Here is a 21,987-nt window from a genome sequence, read left to right as displayed (position 1 = left end):
CCTTTGGTGAGGTCTTGCTTCTAGGGGGCAGAAAAATCTTCTGGGCTTCAAGTCTTAGGATCATCTCACTAGCTTTAAGTTCATCCCAGGACATAGATTCATCTCACTGCTTGGCCAGCATTATTGTTCTGCCTGTGTTTCTCCTACTGCTCTAGACCCTAACCCTGTTAACTCCTATCCCTTCCTCCTGATTTTGCTCTGGTTCTCAAAACTCCAGCACCTGCAGAAGTCAGCTGCCCACCTCCTTAGACATTCAAAAAGGGACAAACGCACCATCCCCATCTTCATATATTTATTCATGGCACGCATCCCACTGGTGTCAATGGGACTACTCATGTGACCTAATTTATGCAGGTGCTTAGGTATTTTCAGGATCGAGGCTCAAGATTCTAAGAACTCCCACTTGTACTATCCTTAAAAATAACCCAAACCAATTAAAACACCAATGTAAAAACAAGGAAGAAAGTTAAAAGGCTATGCAGGCACACCTGTTGCATGTTATTATTAAGCTAATGGAATTAAATTATTATATTACTTCTCAGGAAAAAAGGGCTAAGCATCATCACAAAATAGGTCAATGAAATCTCTCTTTGGATGGTAGTTTGCCAACAGAAGCAAACCTATCTGTATTAATTGAACTGATTTGTGTTAATGTCAGTACATTATGAGGTTATGTGGCTTTGGAGGAATCACAGCAGTCTGTGGTGACTGATGTCTGAAATGAAAGATTTCTGTCTGGTTCGCAGCAGAGAACAGAGAGCTCTGTGTAGATGTTGCCCTAGGTTCCCTTCATTCCCCCACAGAAGTCTCAATAGGCAATTTTGAAAGCCACTAGCAAAGGAGAAACGCTTTTCTTTATTATTCACAAATGTGCAGGGTTTCAATCATAGACTTTAAGGTCAGAAGGGACCATTATGATCATCTAGTCTAACCTCCTGCACAACGCAGGCCATAGAATCTCACCCAGCCACTCCTGTAACAAACCCCTAACCCATGTCTGAACTATTAAAGTCCTCAAATCGTGGTTTAAAGACTTCAATGTGCAGAGAATCCTCCAGCAAGTGACCCATGCCCCACGCTGCAGAGGAAGGCAAAAAACCCCCAGGGCCTCTACCAATCTGCCCTGGAGGAAAATTCCTTCCTGACCCCAAATATGGTGATCAGCTAAACCCTGAGCATGTGGGCAAGACTCGCCAGCCAGACACCCAGGAAAGAATTCTCTGCAGTAACTGAGATCCCACCCCATCTAACATCTTCTCATCACAGGCCATTGGGCATATCTACCGTTAATAGTTGAAGACCAATTAATTGCCAAAATTAGGCTATCCTATCATATCATCCCTTCCATAAACTTATCAAGCTTAGTCTTGAAGCCAGATATGTCTTTTGCCCCCACTGCTTCCCTTGGAAGGCTGTTCCAGAACTTCACTTCTCTGATGGTTTGAAACCTTCATCTAATTTCAAGTCTAAACTTCCTAATGGCCAGTTTATATCCATTTGTTCTTGTGTCCACATTGGTACTGAGCTTAAATAATTCTTCTCCCTCCGTGGTATTTATCCCCCTGATATATTTATACAGAGCAAACCTATCTCCTCTCAGCCTTCTTTTGGTTAGGCTAAACAAGCCAAGCTCTTTGAGTCTCCTTTCATAAGACTGGTTTTCCATTCCTCGGATCATCCTAGGAGCCCTTCTCTGTACCTGTTCCAGTTTAAATTCATCTTTCTTAAACATGGGAGACCAAAACTGTACACAATATTCCAGATGAGGTCTCACCAGTGCCTTGTATAACAGTACTAACACCTCCTTATCTCTACTGGAAATACCTTGCCTTATGCATCCCAAGACCTCATTAGTTTTTTTTCACGGCCATATCACATTGGTGGCTTATAGTCATCCTGTGATCAATCAATACTCCGAGGTCCTTCTCCTCCTCTGTTACTTCCAAGTGATACGTCCCCAGTTTATAACAAAAATTCTTGTTATTAATCCCTAAATGCATGACCTGTGCTTTTCACTATTAAATTTCATCCTGTTACTATTACTCCAGTTTACAAGGTCATCCAGATCCTCCTGTATGATATCCTGGTCCTTCTCTGTATTGGCAATACCTCCCAGCTTTGTGTCATCCGCAAACTTTATTAGCACATTCCCGCCTTTTGTGCCGAGGTCAGTAATAAAAAGATTACATAAGATTGATCCCAAAACCAATCCCTGAGGAACTCAACTAGTAACCTCCTTCCAGCCTGACAGTTCACCTTTCAGTATGACCCATTGTAGTCTCCCCTTTAACCAATTCCTTATCCACCTTTCAATTTTCATATTCATCCCCATCTTTTCCAGTTTAGCTAATAATTCCCCATGTGGAACCATATGCTCAAGGCTACAAAACATTAACATTGCACAGCTTATCTCCACTACAACAAGAGCAGGTAAAAACTACATAGGGCTAAATTGTGGTTCCTGCCAAGAAGTGGTGTGCAAGAAGGGAAAACCCCTCCAGCACCTGACCCAGGTTGAGGGAAGACGACTTTTTGCCTAAGAAAGGTACAGTACTTCCTGCGCACGGGGGCGAATGCACTGAGCTGTGGCACTAGCTATATCTATATAATTTCTGTTTTTCCCCACAGCACTGGTGCCTGGGGAAGGGAAGGGTTACATGTCCGCTATGCTCAAATTCCCTGAGATGTACAGAGCTGGTGCCAACGTCATTTCCTTCCTGAAGGGCTTGTCTATAATAGGACATGCAGGGAAATTAATTTGAATTAACTATCAGTGTTAATTTGAAGTGGAATAGTTAAACCACATTACATCTCTGTGTCGACACTTATTCAGAATTAAAGTGGCCTTCATTCAGTTTATCTTAATTCACTTTGGAAGTGAACTAGGATAAACCTAAATACCTTTGAGACTCTGGAACTCAGTCTCTCCAGCCCAGATCCACAAATGTATTTAGGCTCCTAACTTCTAACTTCCATTGATTTTATGGGAAGTTAGGCGCCTAAAGACCTTTGTGGATCTGGGTCTCTGAGTCTCAATTTCCCATTTGTAATGGGGATGACAGTACTTCCCTACCTTAGAGGGGTGCTTTGGGGATAAATACGTTAAAGATTATGAGATGCTCAGATATTATGGTGATGGGAGCCTTATAAGTTTCTAAACAGACAGATATCCTTTTTGTGAACCAGCCACTAATGGGGCATGTGACAAATGGGACACTTGGGCATTCTTCCTCAGCAGTACTCCCAAACAAGGTAGCCATAACAGAAACCATAACATGCTGTAATTTCCTTTGTGTATCAGATCCCAATCTCGACAGTGCTTTTTGGAAGGGAAAATACTAAAAAATCTCCACATGTTTAGTCTTAATTAAATCTAATGTATCTGACCAGGCTGGCCTTGCCAGGACATTTCCTAATGCTAGGTAGCGCAAGTCAGCAAATCCTATTAATTCAGGGGGTGTAGTGTTCAACCATCAGCTGACATCTGTTCAATATTAGTCTTGTTACACATGGGCTTGTCCATTAAGGCTTAATTATAACAGCAACAAATTCCATCTTACTCAGCCCTATGACAATTGCACTCTCTCACACACACACACGCCCTCCGCCCACACCTACCTGCCTATCTACCTACTGTCAGGCCAGCCAAACATAGGTTGCTTTGTTGTGATCAGACTCAGTCACAGTGTCCAGTACATTGAAGTAATCCCATTTTTGCAAGGATTATTCCCCCCCACGCCCCCCCCCCAAAAAAACAAACCCCAAGCACCGAGCTTCTTTTTGTCTGCTCTCATGGGGTAAGCACAATGAGAACAAGGCACTCGTATTCCAGAATTTGAAGTATATTAGTTAAACCACATAAACCAGAATAAGAGTGTCCACACATGGAGTTAATCAGGAACCAGTCAATGTATAGACAAGCCCTTAGATGCTGGGCCTATTCTCAACATGATTCCAAACCTTTCTGCGGTGTATTTCTTATCAGCGTCATGTATTGTGATGTTATAGTGCAAGACCCTTTGGAAGTCTTGTTAGACTCTCTTCTGGATCAGAAAGGTATTTAGGGGATCCCAATATACAGCCAGTCAGGTTGAGCATTTTGTCTTGTTATGTTTCTATTTTCAAATTCCCAATTCATGCTTCTCAACCCTTTTTTTTTTCCATCTTCCTGACATTCAAGCCTTAAGTCACACCCAAACCAAAAATAATCACATTCAGAGTGAGATCATGGGGCATGATCTCATTCTGAACGTGACCAAATAAGCCAAGCAGTTCCATTGCCTCCTGTGCTTATGAGCAGTTTGAATTTCCCAGTGGTTCAACTTAATGGGTGAATGACAATGAACTCAAACTCATGAAGGGCTTATTTGTCAGTGTCCAAATCTTTGGCGAACAGCTCACTGTACTTCTCAATTATTTCTGCAGTTACAGGAGATCGCAAGGCTATTATGTCATTTTTGTATGCTTGGAAATATATGCAATTAAGAAGCTGTTATCATCTCATTGAGCATCTGTTCTGTTAAACCACTGGTCTACATGTAGTCTAGGCAGTTCGCGATTTTTACAAAAAGCAGATAGCTTCCTAAAGAAAAAAAAAATCATATGTATTACCAGCATACTATAAATGTAAGACAATGAAATAAATCTTGAAACTTGTATTATTTAGTAAAATAAATTAGAATAGTAGCAGTTATATTTTAATTAGACATAATGTAATAGTCTAACCCAGTTTCATCATTTACATGATTTCATAGTCAATTACAAACTTTAGTGTGGAAATTTAACACTAAGTACAAGATTAATCTGATTTCCATGTGGAATTTAGAGCTCAGAAATAGAATTAACATTGGAAACTCATCCTTAACTCTGCCTCCTTATGCTTCTAGTGTAAAATATGTTTCCTCTTTCCACCATTATGGACTATTATTACTATGATGCTGTATACCAGGGATCAGCAATCCTTGGCACGTCGCCCGCACCGCTTCCTGCAGCCCCCATTGGCCTGGAACGGCGACCTGCGGCCAGTGGGAGCTGCGATCAGCCGAACCTGCAGACGCTGCAGGTAAACAAACCATCCCAGCCTGCCAGCAGCTTTCCCTGATGGACCATGTGCCAAAGGTTGTCGATCCCTGCTGTATACAATACATTTTGGAATTCCTCATATTTATTTCAGATGTCATGGTGATGAGTGTTATACAAATACCTATCAATAGACCCATCCTGTTCTACAGAATAATTTATACATTCTTCAGACTTCACATTCATTTTTAAATTTCTGCATTATCTACCACAAAAAGCCACATTTCAAGAAAGCAGTTATTATGAGATTTTGGCTGAAAATAATAAAAAAACTCACAAAATAAGCAGGTTGCACAAAATTTCTTACACTTATGTGCCAGAATACAAAATAGATTTCTGCCAATTCTTGACCTAAATTAAAAACAAAACCATAAAGACATTTCAGGTTTGAGGAACTGCATCTGGCCCTCCTCCTGTTCTCCAAACTTGAAATTTGAAGGGAAGTTCCAGTTTTGAGCCACTCATAAACATATGGCTAATGTTCACATACTTTGGGTGCCCACTGTTTATGTTTTGTTTTGTTTTGGGTTGGAGTGATAGAAAAATATGTATGGCTCATGATGAGTTTTAGAGGAATGTGTCAAAAAATGTTATCCTGTCCACATGCTTCTTGCCAAGGAAACCCACAAGATTCACATTCTAGAAAGTTTCCTGACCTTACCTTAGACCTTAGTCCACCCCATGCTTTGCTGCACACTGGGCTACCCACATTTGCCATCCTTGCCGGTCAACTGCCCTTCTCTCCAAATCTTCCCATTTCATGCTGAGGTGCTTGATGTTGTTCAGAACTGTTTGTTTCCATGTTATTCACGGTCTTCCTCTCTTTCTTCTTGTGTTTTCTGGCTTTGATTCAAGAGCAATATTTGGTAAGTGTTCTTTTTCCATTCTCATCACATGTCCCAGCCACTGATGTCTTCTTTTGTAGATTACTTGTGAGAGGGTGCCTTGTCCAGTCATTTTTTTCTGATTTCTTCATTTGTCTTCCTAGCTCTATATGTTATTGCCAATATTCTTCTCAGACATCTGTGATGAAATGCATCCAACTTTTGCGTATCTTTTGTAGTAAGTTGCCATGTCTCACGACTATATGTTGCGATGGCGATAACGATTGCTTTGCACACATTCAGTTTTGTCTTGAGAGAGATGTTTTTGAGTTGCCAGGTGTTTTTGAGTCTTCCAAATGCAGCGTTTGCCTTCCCAATTCTTATTTCCTCAAAACTGGTAACATCTTGGATGATGGTACTTCCAAGATACATTAAACTGTCCACCTTCTCCAGTTTCTCTTCACCAATTTTGATTTCTGTCCCTGTAGTCCCCATTAACATGACTTTACATTGCTTTGCATTGTATCTCAAACCTATCTTCTCCATTACTTCTTTTACTTGGTTTGTGCATTTTTGTAGTCAGTTGGCATCTTCATTGATAAGAGCAATGTCGTCAGCAAAGTCTAGATCAATAGCCTTGAAATTGTTCCATTTTAGGCCATATGTATCACTGTCGCATTGTTTTAATCCATAGTCAATGACTAGCATAAACAAAAAGGGATACAGGATGCACCAGGGAAAAGGAAAGACAATTGGGTGGTATTAGGAGGAATCTTTGCTTGTAGTGGAAGCAGAGTCTCAGGCTCATCTAGTGAACATGCTAAAAGGATGAGTGCTTATCTTGAAGATTCAGTCATCCGTCACCCAGGGTGTGGATTTTTACTGTTGAAGTGATAGAGGAGTAGCATCTTCAATTCTTGGCACAGAGTCTGGGGAGAGGTAAAGAATAACCTATTTTTATATATTTGATAGGGACCTGCCTTTAATTTATAATTCGTTGTAATTTTAGTTTGCTATTTCTCCATGTTTCCAAGTGTAGTTCTTTTAGGTTTTTTTCCCTCTTGTTGTTATAATTTCAAGCACGGTTCAGTTTTGTGTTCTATATCTGTATACAGACCTTTATTAGTGCAAGATTCCATAGATACCTTTTTTCTTTGTATCTCTTTTCCTCTGTCCAGTGGTAACCGGTTTATTTGAACTAACAGTCATTTATAGAAAGAGAAGGAATGTAGTGTTGGATGGACAATGCTCAGTATTATTTAGGTATTCAAAGGGATAAATCTTTACACCGTTTAAAAGTAATTATTTATATAGGTTGCTTTGGAGACAGCAAAGAAAGTTAATGGACCCTGGTTTTGATCTCAAACCATTTCTAAACTAGCATGAGTCCATAGAGTGGAATTAATCTTGCATTGTGCCTGGGTAAATGAGAGCACAATCAGACCCAATTTATTTTATCCTTTATTGAAAAGATCACCTTGATTGAGTAGAAATCAGAGGTCATATCAGTTTAGTATCAGTAATTAGGATGTGTGCTGAGCTTTTCATTTATGCTCTGATTAATTTGTAAGTGTGTTGTATCTATGCTACCTAGGCAGTATTTGATAAATAGCCAGTCATCCTTTAATGTTAACTTTGTGCACCCATCTAGTATGTTTAATCAATTATATTAGACTTGTGGGTAAAACCAACCTTCTTTACTTTCAGATTAGTGTAGGAACCACTGGTATTAAGAAGATTTAAACACACACACGCCCAAATCTTCAAGATGGGGTACTTAGGCACCTAAATCTATATTTAGGCACTGATTTTTCAGAGGTCCTGAGCACCTACAGGATCAGTATAAGCAGCAGGTGCTCAACACCTCTGAAAAATCAAACCACTTAAGTGCCTAAATGTAGATTCAGATACCTAATTTTATGCATCCAGGTTAGAAAATTTTGGTTAATGTCTTGAGTTTAATCAAAATTGCATCTCAACAAACCTCTTACTGTTAAAGGAAGAAAATCAACCACCACATCCTCACCTCAGCATTCAGCAAAAGGTAATCAGACAAATTACTTCTAAAGTGACTTTAGAGTATGATGTAAACCCCCCAAATGACAGATTGCTTCTCTTCAAGTTGCAGATTTTTAGAATATACAAAAAACAGTCAAGCATTTATTTTCAACCAGCTAATTTGTTTTTATTCTAGCTAGAGTTTTTTTGTTTTTTTTGTTTTTTTTTTACAAAACCACCCATTGTTAGTGTTGTCTTAATTTGCTAGCTAGCTAATCTCAATACTATGGTTCAATTATTCTGGATTCAATGATTCAGTTAGTGGTTCTTTCTTGCTGGGATGCTGGATAATGCTTACCTGTCCATGATGTCTGCTTCTGTCTTCTCAAAACACTGTGGATAACTTGAGTCTCGTGACGGTAATTTTTTTTTCCTATTATTATTACTGGTTACTCTGTAACCTTATACAAGATCTTTCTTTGACTACTAACCTCAAATCTTTCTCCTATGGTACTTCCTGAAGCATAATTTTACATAAGAATAATTTGATACTGTATTACATTCTCCAGGAATATCTTTTTTAAGAGTTCCATGCCCCAACCTTTCTACTGCCCATTTCCCCATCCTCCTTAAATCCTCATGAGGTCTGGCAATATCTTCTCTAGCATCTACCATCTCTTCCACCTTAAGGTGTCCACAAATTTTAGTACCATGGGTGATTTAAAAAGAAAAGAAAAGGAAAAAATCAACACATTATTTTCATGAGAATACAGAATATCTACAAACCTGGCCTGTTTTATAATATATGGCCATATTTCTTAGTGGAGATCTAAGTTAACTCCTCTACCTGTTTTATCCCTGTACAGAAACTAACCTTTTACTCATATGAAGAGAATTTCTCACTATTGTGGGACTAGCTATTTGCCATAATTGATATGTGTGGGAGGCAATACTGAGGGACAGTTGCAGAATCACTTAATAATATTTTATCTGATCCTGTAAGCAAAATTAGATATAATAAAGCCATTTGTTACATTTGCCTAACCATTGAGGAACTGTATTCTATCATAAAACTAGGGGGGAAAATGCTATTTCAGTCAAATAGAAACACTATGTTAATTACACAAACCTTTATTTGCATCCTTGGGTCCAAGACAAACAGAGACCGTAAGGCTGAAAATATCCATTTGAACATAGTCTAACAAGAACCTCCTTTCCTCCTCTTAGAAACATAGGGCTCTTCTATACAGTGGGGTAATGCCCTCTATGGGGGTGTGTCATAAATATAAAGGGAAGGGTAACAACCTTCATGTTCACAGTACTATAAAATCCCTCCTGGCCAGAGGCACAAAATCCTTTTACCTGTAAAGTGTTAAGAAGCTCAGGTACCCCGGCTGGGACCTGACCAAAAGGACCAATAAGGGGACAAGATACTTTCAAATGTGGGGGGGGGGAGGTTTTGGTCTGTCTGTTCTGTGTGCTTGCTGGACACAGATCAAGGAAGCAAGCAATCCAACTCCATTCGAATTAGTAAGTACTAGCAAGGGAATGTGTTAGCTTATTTTTGTTTTGGTTTGTGATTTTCTCTGTGCTGAGAGGAAGGTGTACTCCTGGTTTTCTTTTTGTAACTTTAAAGTTTGGCCCAGAGGGGAATCCTCTGTGTTTTTGAATCTGATTGCCCTGTAAGATTATCTTCCATTTTAATTTTACAGAAGTGCTTCTTTTGCCTTTTTTCTTCCTAAAAAAGTTCTGTTTCTTTTAGAATCTGATTGGGGTTTTTTAGTGTCCTAAAAAAACCCAAGGTTGGTCTATGCTCATCTTGTTTATTCTCAAACCTCCCCAGGAAAGGGGGAGTAGGGGATATTAGGAGGCGGGGTGGGGGAGTACGAACTCCAAATGGCCCTTTGTCTAAATCCCTGACTTTGTCTAAATCACTTGGTGGTGGCAGCGTTACCTAATCCAAAGTACAAGGGAGAATTTGTGCCTTAGGGAGTTTTTAACCTAAGCTGGTAGAAATAAGCTTAGGGGGTCTTTCATGCAGGGCCCCACGTCTGTACCCTAGAGTTCAGAGTGGGGAGGGAACCCTGACAGGGTATGATTTCTAAAGCACACTAATGTGTTGCATATTAATTGGTCCATTTAGACCCCATTTGAAATAGTACTACATTAAAGCACAGTAGGGAACATTTAGTGCACACCAGCAGGGTCTACGTGGACCAATTAATGTGCAACACATTAGTGCGCTTTAGAAATCACACCCCTAGTGTGTAGTGCTCATTACCCCATCTTGCAGACAAGCTCTAAGACAAGGGCAGAGAACTCCAGCACGATTCTCAGATTCTCAGATTCTGAGCCAAATTTACCACCGACTAAAATTTAGTAACAGCCATTTACATTAGCTTTGGTCCACAGTGTGGTACTAGGAAAGACAGTACAGCAAAAATTTACAAAAGTCGCCAGCACTCATAACCAGGGCCAGATTTACAAAAGACCTTAGCTATCACCTAAATAAGTGGCCAGATTTTCAGAAGTGCTCAGCACATGGTATACGGAGCTCTTTGGAAAATTCGGTCACAAGTCACTAATGTCACGTATTATGTCATCTTCAGGTTTGAAGCCTCTTTTTCAAAAGTCTCATCTTTTTCCAGAATGTACATATTCTGTCTGATTATAAACATTTGTCTCCTGTCCGAGAAATGTTTGCTCAGCCTAAACAAGTTTGAGCTAGAACACAAAAGAGGAAACTACACATTAACATCTAAAGCCTTTTGTTCTGTTTCTTCTTTGTTTCAAAAAAAATTTCCTCAAAACTCTGTTTCTTTCTTTTTGATGAAGGCACCAGTGTACTCCAGAAATATTCTAACTGAAATTGCAGTTACTCACAGTCTGTTGTTTTCCTGGCCAGGAAAACATCATATTCCTAACAGGCAGTAATTCTGTTGATCTGTGACACTTCTAAAATGATGTGGAATTGCTGCTGTGGAGGGCTTTCTTAGAACAAATTTGGTACTCTCCAGGCAAAAGATAAAAATATCACTGTTATCTGGATCCAATCTGAATAGATCAGCAGTAAAGGAGTAGCCATAAGGCTTAAATTCTTCAGGAATAGTAACCAGTCTTAAATTCTTAATGTGTTATCTATTTTCCAGCTCTTCAGTCTTCAGAAATGGCACTGAGTGGTAAGTATTTTTGTTTGATTTTTTTCCCTTCATCACAGCACTTCCTAATGCCCATATCCTCTACAATCCTTCTCCAGTTTAATCCCAGTACAGATTAGAGCAGCCACAGGCCTACCTGAATCTATACCCAACTGCCTACAATAAGCAACACTTAATGGTGCCTAGGAGGAGGGCTTAAATGGTACATAGCCCTTGTGTGGGTCCAAAGCCCCAAGGACCATTGTGGCAACAGCCTTTTCCCTGGACATCTCCCCCCACTCACACACACTCATAAAATGTACATGACAGGCTTCAAGGGACTGGCATAGAACCTGTACTCCAGCTCTATGCCATGCTTGAACTGCCCCCAAAACTGGGAAGAGCAGGTCTTAAATTCTCCTAGAGTATTTTCCGGAGCCCCCCATGTTGTGTCTCTCCCCACCACACACACTATAAAAATTCCAGTGGGTTGAAAATATTTACTGGAGCTCTGCTCCAAACAGCTCCAGCTGAATTTAAGCTCTGGGGCAGAGTTTATAGCCCCTTTACACCAGCAGAGCCAGTGTAAAAGGGCCACATGGCAACACTGACTCTGGTTTAAAGTGATATTACCAGAATATTGCTGCAGAAGAAGCCAGGAGTGTAATCATACACAGATTTCTAATTTAAATGTGGCTGCTATAATTTTTTTAAACTACTCTCCTAATGTGATAGAGCTTAATCCACTGGAAGGGATTAGATTTAGGACCAGTTGCATAGTGACTAAATCAGACAACACAGTGATTCAGCTCAGATCCAGCCAAAGGTACATCAACACTAATTCCATGCATAAATCTTAAACAGAACTGGTCCCAATATTGAGCCACAAGGTACTTAATTTGTTACCTTTTTTCAAAAGACTCTTTTCACACTGATTAGCACCCTGTCTATGCTGCCGTGTGGCCCATTATCAAAACTTTTCACCTATTCGCTACTGATGACATCAGATTTGACCTTACCAGCTGCCTATGAGACACTGTCAAACATTTTCCTAAAAATCAAGATAAATTATGTCAAACTGTCGGCCTTTCTTTGTCAGGTTATTTACTCTTCCAAAAAATCCTGAGACAAGCCTTGCAAGATTTATTTGTATTTGGCACTTGTTCAGTATTCCCTTTGCTATGAACAGTGCACCCTCCCTTGATATATGACCCACATGGTTACACATGTACTTCTATTTTTGACTACCTGGCTGGCTATGTTTGGAGGTACCTGGAGTGTTTTCTCTGTGAAATTCCTAGAGGGAAGAAAGGAAAAATGATACACTGAGAAACAAAGTGGCCAGGGTGCTATTTCTGGCTCTGCCACTGGGCTGGTGTGTGACCTTGGACAAGTCACTTCACTTCTCTATGACTCTGTTTTCCCTCCTACCCTATGTCTGTCTTTTCTATTTAGAATGCAAGCTCTTTGGGGTGGGGACTGTCTTACTAGATGTCTGTACAGTGCTGGGCTTCCAGTCTAACTGAGGTCTCTGAGTGCTTATGTCCTACAAATAATAAAATAATAAAACAATGGTCTCAATGACTGGGGTAAATAGTGAGGTATAATATACTTAGCAAATTATATTTAAAACCATATTAAAAAGAGGGAGGGTAAAATACATTCCCTGATTAGGAAAGGTTTGAGGCTGAAATTTGCTAACTCACATGCTTAATTATGGATTTAGGTACCTAATTATCAGCACCCAACATAGAAAATTTTGGCCTGAATGTTAAAAGCCATGGAACAGATCATCTGAAAAGAGGTTGTGTTATTGGGGAAAGCCAAGGAAATCCTCCCATACAGGACAAGGACCGAATCTCTGGTTAATGGCTTTGGATTTTTTTAAAAATAAATTTCTGCAGCTCTGATGCATCTGTAAAGATGATTAAACATTATCTGTTTTCCCTTTGCGAGCCTGCATACTATCCTCTTCTGGTGTGTTCTGCTTTCAAACCATTTAAGTTCACACAGAAGAATTCTTTTATTTTTGTGGATTAATTTGCTACGCAGAGGCTGCTCTTTTCGTTTTCAGATTTTTTATATTTTCATGTATCTAATATAGGAGGGTTTTTTCATTTTATGGAAAAACCATGCTGGCAGATTTGGGGCTTAATTTCCTCATAACAATAGATTTAACACAAAACACATTTGTATTGTAATAAAAATATAAAAGAAGTGATATGTATTTGAAAATTCTGCCAAACAAGGCAATGTTTGTTTAGTCATTATAACATCTAAAATGTTTTGCTATGTTGGTATAGGTTTTATATATATATATAATGTGATTTAGTTTGGTTTCAATACAAAGACCTCTGCACATCCAACCTAACCAAAAACAATTTGGACAGATTACTGTTGTGGAGTTCTGCATTATATTACTCCTTTCAGTCTTCTTGTCCTTTGTCTAATCATTCTGACCACGAGGCTCTTCTTTCTGCTGATGGGAATAGTGGTTTTAAAAATGATTCTCTGCAGCTTGTTAGGAGAGCATTGGGATGGTTCCAGCACACCAGATGGAATCATATAAAAATTGGTCATCCACTCCCTGAGAATACCCTCTCCTCAGTTTTCTTCAGAACCACTAATTTAGAACCCGTTAAAGCCACTGAAAACTAGACTCCTGTTGACTTCAATAGGAGTTGGGTCAGGTTTTTAGATATCAAGAGATCTGAGGCATCTTCAGATATGTGTTTCCCCAATTCAGTGCTTAGAGAAGCTTCCAGGCCACTGGGCATTTGGGGACTGATACAACTCCCTCTGAAGTCAGTGGAAGTTCTTCCATTGACTCAATGGGCTTTGGCTCAGCACCTTCAATGGTCAGTATGCAAGGCAATCACATTGTTGTTAAATTTAAAAGGTCTTTTAAAAAAAATACTGGCCTTTTAAAATAACTCGACTCTAATGCAGAAAGTGAACCAACATATAAACTAACAAAAACCCATTGGACTAGAACGCTCAGGGCATAGGTAATAGAGAAAATCTTTCAAATGTAGAGCTTATTAGTGATAGAAAGCTGTTTCTAGCTGATGATGAGCTGCTATGTTAAACAAGTTCATGGATTGTATTCAGATCTCTGTGACCTCACAAGCTAAAAAGAGCTGGATCTCATCTGTATTTGTGTATGATACAGAATTATACTCCACTTCAAGCTTAGCCTGTGGCGTACTCTTGCTATGCTCTGTAAACAGATTATTTAGCACTTGGAAAATGAAAAATCTGTGTTCCACTCCAGAGGTGGCTGACATTTCAGTAGTAGCATAATTCATCTTGCTGTCAAAGTGTTCTGGAATTCAAGACTAAAAGTGCTAAGCAGATAGATGATATTATTTGATTCTTATTTGATCCTGTTCCCAGCTAAGAGGGCAACAGCCAAGATCTAGAGGAAGGACGACAGCTTCTGGTCAATACAAATTCATCATCGGATGCAAGGAAATCCTCACTGATAAATACATGAAAACATATGGGACAGAAGATTTTTTTCTGATTACTGAGCATACCCAGGAGAGAAGGGCATGGCCCTGCAACAAAATGGATTGTGACAAGATTTCCCTTAAAGAAGACATCATGTTATTGACGCTGTGTGATACTGCACCCCATTTTCTTCACAGTGATATTATGATACGATTATGACATAATTATGATGCATTTTGTACAAGATGGGTCATGTGAGGTGTCATTGGAAAAGTTATGATTTGCTGAATATGATTATCCTAGTTGTATGCACATGTCATTTTTGTATCTAAAGTTAGGAATATTGAATATATTTGTATTTCAAATGTGCTTACTCTGGGTGACACCCACAACTAGCCTTTCTGCTACAACAATGAAGAAACCAGACAGTGCTGATGGACCATCAGCAAAGAAAATGGGCCCTGGAAGAACTTAACCTTCATGTGAACACTCCAGACAGCCTTAATGGCTGCTATGACTCAGCAATGTATGCAAGGGCATGTGACCAGGCCATCATCTTGGTGCATGGCTCTGGACTCCATCTTGGGATGTCAGTGTTTTGCCACAAACTGAGTTTGGGACAAAGAGTTCTGCCTTATGCTAAAGCTATAAAAGGCAGGGAGTAATATCATCTGTTGTTCTTCACTCCCCACACAAGAAGACTCACAATAACACTTGAGGAATAAAGGCTGAATTGGAGAATGTGCTGGACCCAGGCTAAAGGGATTTCTAGCCTGTTTATGAAAAACCTGGGGATTCCAAGCTGCAAAGCAAGCATAGCTTGTGCCTTAAGAATCTGCAGCCTACTTGTGTCATCAGCCAGGGTGAGACTGATAATTCAAATCCTGTCTTTCTAGTATGGTAAGATTAGATTGTGTTTTTGTTTATTTACTAGGTAATCTGCTTTGATCTATTTGCTATCACTTATAATCACTTAAAATCTATCTTTTGTAGTTAATAAATTTATTTTATGTTTTAATCTAAACCAGTAAGTTTGGAGTGAAGTGCTCAGGAATCTTAATTCAGGAGGCTGTTGCATTTCCTCTCCGCATTCAGGGAGGGGCAAACTCTATGAGTTTCCCTATGCAGCACAAGACGGTATAATTTTGATTTTATACTCCAGAGGGGAGTGTGTGCCTGGGGACCTGGTGGTTATCTTGGCTGTAGCCTCTCTATTGTTGGTTCACGCAGTGGCTGGTCAGAGAGCCTGTCTGTAACTGCAGCTGGATGTGTCCCTGCCTGTGTGAATGCTGGAAGTGGAAATGTAGGACCAGGAGCGGGTCTGCAGCTTGCCACGGCAGCACAGTGTGAGAGGAAGCCCAGGTTGGTGGGTCAGAGGGCTCAGCAGTACCCCAATTCCAGGTGGCACCCACGGGGGGTGGGGGAAAATGTTACTCCTTTTCAGAGTGTGACCTCTCCTGGAAGGAGTCAGAGACCTGGCCTTCTGGAATTCACAGCTTGTGAATGGCTCCAAGGTCAAGGCTTTGCATAACAACAGCTACACCAATAAATAATAATAATAAGCACTGGTAGAGTGCTTTTCATCTCCAAATGCTTTACACAGGCTTTACAAACATTAAACAATTAATGTACAGAAGAACACCCCTATGATGCAAGTATTATTCCCATTTTGCAAAAGTAGAAACGAAAAGATACATACATTTCACTGAAACGGTGGGGGTCAGTGTCAGGAACTGGGATTAGAACTCTGGAGTTCTGTGTGGCAAGTTCTGTGAGCAGACCACATCTTTGTGTACTGATTTTAGTGAAAGTTGGTAGGTTAGGGTAAATTAGGCAGGTTAGTTAAATTAGTATAGTTCCTAATGCAGAGCTCATTGAAATAAATTGAAAGGTTCTAACTGATTTCAGTGGGTTTTGGATTAGGCTCATGGGGACCTGACCTCTAGGATTTGAGCCTGTTGTTATGATGGAAGGAGCTAATGGCTACCATCAAGTGCATCTTTGATCCAAAGACAATTGTAGACCTCCTTAAAGCCCATGGGTACATTACGGACTCTTTGTCAGGCTCAGAGGAAACAGTAATTAAAATCCTTTTATATAGTAAAGACAGCGGGAAACAATGGGGTGGGGGACCACACCAAATGATAGGTTGCATGGCAAGTCAGAGCTACATAGTCTGGGCCTTGGTGTTTGCCTGGTAGCAAAGTCATGGAATAAGAGTGTGCTACACTAGAGCAGGAGGTGTAATTTCCAGCTCTGGTAGACATACCTGTGTTAGCACTCATCGAGCTAGCAGGCTAAAGATAGCAGCATTGCTGTGGCTGCCTGAGTGTTGGGCTGGAATAATCACCCCACGTGTGCATGGAGGGTTTCAGATGGGATTGCACTCGGGGTGGTTCGCCCATGCTGCAGCAGCCACACTACTATTTTTAGCAAGCTAGGATGGGTACATCTACCCAAGTTGGAAATTATACCTCCAGCTCCAGGGTAGACATGTCTTTAGGGGCAAAGAGCCCACAGAAAGCCTGGAGAAGCAGTTGCGAGTGGCACTTCAGATGACACCGAAAGACAGAGCTTCTTGGACACAGAGATTGCTAGTGTGGCATACTGGGGGATTTCAAAGCAAGGATACTGCCTGCCATTTATTTCTACTGTGTTTAAAGGGAAAGGGGCGTTATGTACGTTTTTTTGTAAATAAACAAGATCACTCTGAGAACATACCTGACTCATATGATTGACTTCTCCACAAATCTGCAAGACTCTGAGTGCTAACTACAGGGGCCAAAGCTGCAACAATATTCATTTTATTTATTTATCAAAATGCATCTATCCACAGCCAAAAACCATCTTAACCTGGTCAGATGGGAAAAAAACAAAAACAAAAAACCCCACAGAAGTGGAGACAGTGAAGCAACACAATTTGTTTTGATCTGTACTCAGTATATAAACCAGTCACATTCACTGTTTCCTCTCAACATCCAGACCTCCATCTATGACACAGGACTTCAAGGGGGAGTGGGTGTATTTAGCTTACAATGCCAAAGTGATTTGTGGGAAGGTAGTCAGCGCATTCTGGCAGCTGAGGTAAAATCCTACTTCTTATTTGAGTATGTATTCCTGACCTCCCAGAACTGTTAAATTTTAGATTATCTGTGCACATGTATTGTAGGTTGTGCAGACAATTTCTGGTGTCCTTCCACAAAGCACCTTTGGGAGGGGGGCCCCCCATGCTTGGCTATTCAATGCCTCATAAATAAACCCTAGACTACCGCTTCCAAAAGAAGCCCCAAAGAACCAAAGCAGGCTTTGTCCTAAGTGGGAAACTGGGATTATATCCTATTATTAGTTAAAGTTTTCCAATTCAGTAGGCAGAGGGCCAGTGTAGCTTGTTCTCACCCCTATTTTCTGCATGCATGTTTGCCCGTGTGCCTCTAAATACATGTGCTCAATAATCACAATCACGGATAAATCTGTATATTTTGAAAAGTGTTTGCAAGACCCAAATTCTGCTTTCCTTTATAGATGTGCAACCCCTGCTGATGTTTTTTACTTTACAGAGAACAATGTTGCTCTCTGTTCCAGATTCAAATCTATCATAGCAGGGGCAGATCTATTGATTTCAGTGAGTCACACTTGCTCATACCAGGTCTGAATCTGTCCCTCTGTATATGGGCTGGGTATGAGCTGGGCTTTGAAGCCTGGGATGGTAGGTGTGGGCAAGAGAAGCTGTGGACCCATGCTGAGAAGCTAGCTCCCAGATGCAGTGTAGACCCGCCCTTTGTGTTTATGTTCTTTTTTATTCATCTATACTTCTTTCCCTGGGGAGGAGGAGAAAACAGACACATGATAGATATTAGTCACATTGTTTAATACGCTACTGGAAGTCAGTAAAGAGCGTGCTCTAAGAGCCTATATAGAATACATTAAAAAGTCCCCCATTAACCATGAGAGCATACTACTGCCAAAGCAATCAGTGAGGACAGAGTGTTTGATCACCAGGCGCCTGCTCAGTTTCTTTGCTCCATAGTCTACATAACGTCAGGTAGACAAACCATTGCTGATGCAATTTTGTATTCTGGATGAATCAAGTGGTAATTAGTTCCTTTTACATTTGGTAATTTTGTTAAGACAACTCACTAGGTGTCTTTTAACTTGCTCATTACTAGGTGGATGAAAATGCTCACCTTGTCTGTGAATACCAATTATTCTTAGTGAAATCACCTATTTTAAGATTAAGACTTTGTGAGATTTACTCATTTTATTTGCTTTAATAATATGGAAGCAACGCTTTGATATAAGAGACTGTATATTAAAAAGTGCACTTGCAAATAGGGTGCTTTTTATTTTTACCACTTCCCACCCAATCATACTATGTATCTGTTTAGGAAAATGTAGTAAATATAAATCAAATTCTGCAAGAATTCAAAGGGGGAAAGCAACCAGGTTAGAAAGAGGCAGGGCTCTTGACAGTCCAGTGTCACCTACAACAGGACAGGAGGTATAGTGACCTATGTACTAGTTCAGTAGTGACTGAGGCAAGGTTTTGTGAAACTGAATTTATTACCAATTGGAAGTGAAATGAAGTACTGATGCTGCTGTAATCTACCATGGATGTATTCTCTCTCCCACTTTTTGCAACTAATTCCCGTCTCCTTTTGTGAGAGTCAGTGAGGATGTGTCTACATTGTAAAAACAAAACAGATGCAGCAGCAAGTTTCAGAGCCTGGGTCAATGAACTTGGGCTAGTAGGTCTGGTGCTATGAAGCTAAAGATACCAGTGTAGATGGTCCTGCTCAGGCTGCAGTCCAGGTTCTGAGACCCTCCCCACTAACCAGGTTTCAGAGCCCAGGCTTCAGCCTGATGGAATGTCTATTCTGCTATTTTAAGCCTGATAGCGAAAGTCCCATGAGCCCAAGTCTGTTGACCTGGGTCCCGAGGTGCACGGCCACTTAAAAAAAAATTATTTTTTTTTGCAGCGTAGCCATACCCTGAGAGTCAACATGAACTGCGGTGCTACAGGCAGTACTATCCTACAGGATGTGAGGCAACTTCAACCTTCCTGCTTAAGCTCCGCATTTTATAAAACATAGTGGATTAAAGGAGGGCAGGTCATCTGCTATTTAACAGTCACAGAGTCACATTCTAAAGATTCTCACCACTGGAGAATCCTCCCGGATCTAAACATCCCAGTCTTGGAGGGAAATTCTGATATGGATGTGAACGTTGTTGCTCATTTTCATTTCTTGTTCTCATAGTTTCAGACACACACTCACTACAACCAACAACAAATTTTAAAGGTTAATCAATATTTTTGTTTTATGGAAAAAGCAAAGGCAAGACTTTAAATATAGCCTTTCCCACCTGAGCAAAAATCCTATGTAAGGTAGTTTCATACACGTTTATAGAACTGGATACAATGAAAATCTCCCGCTCCATAAAACACACTCCCCCACCCCCACCCCAAACAAAAGAAAACCCAACAACCATTCTTATGGCTGATGGAATTTCCTGTAACATCAATCCATCCCCACCCTCTGCTCAATATGGTGTTGCACAAGATGAAGTCCTCTGGCACCCAACGTTTAAATCCTTTCACTGGGAGAGAAGCTAATCATTAGAATAAAAAGGCAATCCTGGGATAGCTTTTGTCCTGGGCCTCTGCTGAGGGAAAGCCTGCATGTCACAGTATTGCCAACCCCAAATGTTCAAAAATTATGAGTTATAATCACCAAAAATCATGAGATCATGTAAAAATAATAGATCTGGTGTTTATTTGCCTTCTGCTTTTTGTGCTTTTAAGGTGCACTGGGGTCACATTTTGAAGCTTACTCCACAGCCACTAGGGCTAGAAACTTAGTTTTTCTTTAAGAATGAAGGCTGAAATGATCACATGTCCACCTGACTCCAGCAACTGGGGCTTTAAGGAAAACTATAATTATCATGAAAGTCATGACAAAATCATGAGAGTTGGCAACACTGAGGGTTGCTGGCCCTTTTTCATGAGTCCAGGCCCAGCTAACTGTGATGAGCTAATGTCAGGGGATTGAGCCCATCCAGGTAGTTAAGACTAATGAGCACCTGGGGCTCACAAAAGGCCCTCAGGACTCAGTTGCAGGGACATGCTTAGAGAGAGAAGCTCTCCTAGGGGAAAGGCACTCCCAGAGACCACAAGCCCCAAAACAGAGGGCTGTGCAACCCTTGAGTCCAAGGGGAAAGACAACAGGCCAGGGAGGCCAGGACTGAGAAACCCAGGCCCAAAGAGGAGGTCTGTGTAACTCCTGAGCCCCAGGGGAGAGACTTTATTTCAGGATTCTTTGTATTCAATAAAGTAGAACCCCAGCAGGGGAATTTTCTCTTAAACCACTTTGGACAGTGTGGAGCTCTTAAGGGGCCCTGAAAGAAGGGCAACTGAGGAAGGGAGTGCCCGCAGCAACACACTAAGTCAGGAAGGGGTGCAACAGGGCAAGCACAATCCGTGACTCTGCATTACTGTATATTCCCAGTGCTGGGTGCGTTATGAGTTGCTGAAGCCTGATTTCATTCAGTGTTTATAGTGACTGTTTGATTAAATTAATCAAGGAAACAGAAGAATGTATTAAGATGAATGGAAAATAGGTGAACAACAATCATTATGCAGATGACAATGCTGTTGGTTATTTAGAAGGTGGTCTGATGAAGTTAGTGGAGATTATATATGAATATGGTCTAGAGTGGAATGTGGACAAGACAAAAACTATGGTGATATGCAAAGATCCTGCGGAAACACACAATATTCTAGTGAATGACACACCCATACAGCAAGTGAGATACTATTGCTACCTAAGAAGCATCATTACAGAAAATAGAAAATTGGATATTGAAGTCAGCAGCAGATTAGCACAAGCAAAAGAGACATTCTAGAAGAGTGAACATCTGATGAGAAGGGATATAAATCTTAAGACTAAATTCTGACTCTTAACTTACATTTGGCCTCTGTTAAATCACAGCTGTGAAACACAGACATTCAAACAAATGGATAATGAAGAAACTACAATCCTTTGAATGATGGTGTTATGGAAGAATTTTGAAAATATAATGGACTGTGTAACCAATGAAAAAGTATTGGAACTCAGCAAATGTGTCAGATCTTCTAAAAAGAAAGATTCAATTTTGCGGGCACAATTTTTGAGGTGCAGCACATGATGCAGGTTTACAGGCACTGGAAGGGAAAGTTGATGGCAGAAGAACACAAGGCAGAAAAAGATCTTGTATGGATGATCTGGTATCCTACTACTATGGATCGACATTTATGGGTTTAAAGGTAGAGGAGGCCTGGGATTATTTTAAATTAAAGCTGCAGAAGCTATCGGAAGCCTGCATCCCAAGAAAGGGGAAAAAATTCATAGGCAGGAGTTGTAGACCAAGCTGGATGAGCAAGCATCTTAGAGAGGCAATTAAGAAAAAGCAGAAAGCATATAGGGAGTGGAAGAAGGGAGGGATCAGTAAGGCAAGCTACC

The sequence above is a fragment of the Eretmochelys imbricata genome, chromosome 2, assembly GCF_965152235.1.
Source record: "Eretmochelys imbricata isolate rEreImb1 chromosome 2, rEreImb1.hap1, whole genome shotgun sequence".
NCBI classification, from domain to species: Eukaryota; Metazoa; Chordata; order Testudines; family Cheloniidae; genus Eretmochelys; species Eretmochelys imbricata.
The sequence above is the reverse complement of the archived record's forward strand: the minus strand, read 5'-3'. Positions refer to the sequence as shown.